The sequence below is a fragment of the Nicotiana tabacum genome, chromosome 20 (assembly GCF_000715075.1).
Source record: "Nicotiana tabacum cultivar K326 chromosome 20, ASM71507v2, whole genome shotgun sequence".
In the NCBI taxonomy this organism is placed as follows: domain Eukaryota; kingdom Viridiplantae; phylum Streptophyta; class Magnoliopsida; order Solanales; family Solanaceae; genus Nicotiana; species Nicotiana tabacum.
Window position 1 is genome coordinate 83608178 of NC_134099.1, and position 1276 is coordinate 83609453.

At 44.8% G+C, this 1276-nt stretch overlaps 1 non-coding gene across 1 annotated transcript; it reads right to left on the minus strand.

The window, feature by feature from the left end:
- Window positions 1–380: 380 nt before the first annotated feature.
- LOC142174995 (small nucleolar RNA R71) lies at window positions 381–487 on the minus strand. The gene has a single exon (XR_012704192.1). It is a non-coding gene; the product is annotated as a small nucleolar RNA R71 (small nucleolar RNA).
- Window positions 488–1276: the final 789 nt, after the last annotated feature.

Genomic DNA, 1276 nt, shown 5'->3' on the forward strand with positions numbered 1-1276 from the left:
CAATAGTTCTAGAGGCTGCTCTCTATGACTGGGCACAACCCACAGCTGAAAATCTGTCCACAGCCATTGTAGTTCCGTAGATACAGGCTGAGTCATTCCAAATTATGAATAACATGTTGCACTTGTTGCAGAACAAGGGACTATTTTCGGGGTCGCAAGTCGAAGATCCTCAGTAGCACTTGAAGAACTTCCTCTCTATCTGCAAAACCCAAAGGCAGCCCAACGTAACTCCTGAAGTAATCAAGCTGTTATTGTTTCCATTCTCAGTGACAGGAGCTGCCCAGACTTGGCTAAACTCACTTCCCATAAATTCTATAACAACTTGGGATGAGTTAGTCAGGCAATTCCATAACAAGTTCCACCCACCCAATAAGACTGCTCAACAAATTGATGAAATTTTGAGTTTTAAATAGAGACCAATGGAGACACTGCATGAAACATGGGAGCGCTTTAAAGGGATGCTGGTTATATGCCCGCACCATGGTATTCCAGATCTGATGTTGGGGCAGTAGTTTTACATGGGATTGTCAGATAGCGTGAAGAACATTGTTGATGCTTCAGCTGGTGGAGCATTTTTGAGCAAAACATGGAGAGAAGGCCAGAATCTGCTTGACAAGATGGCACAAAATTCGGGATGGACAACCAGGAATGCACCTATCACTCCAGTGCCCTTAGATCCATCCAACTCTATGGCTGAAAATATGGCCACCATATTGACACAGATGAGTATACTCACCAAAAAGGTGGAAGAGTCAGGGCAGAAGCAGCAGGTACACATCGTAGATACTACCAATGGGGGTTTGTGCGCATCTTGCATTAGTCAGCCAATCGGTAACCAATGGAATGCAGAACATGATCATCACCACTACCCTAAAGACATGAATTATGTGTCTAATTATAGAGGCCAGAGACAGGGTGGTCAGAATTGGGGCCAGCAAAATCAAAATACAGGCTAGTCCATTCACAGTTCAACAATGGAAACATGGGAGGTATGAGACCCCCTAACAATATGGCACCTTACCCAAGGCCACAGGGATATAATAATCAGAATCAGCAGCAGGGGTATCACCCTCCTCAGCAACAGCATGGTGGAAGGCAGGAAGATGGGTTTGCTAGACTTGAGGCAATGATGCAGCAGGTTATTGGGTCTAATGCAAAGATTAATGAGAGAGTGGATGCGCATGATGCAGCAATCAATAATATTGAAGTGCAGGTGGGCCAAATTTCTATGTCTCTGAACAATCGTCCTTATGGGACATTACCTGCAGACACCCTG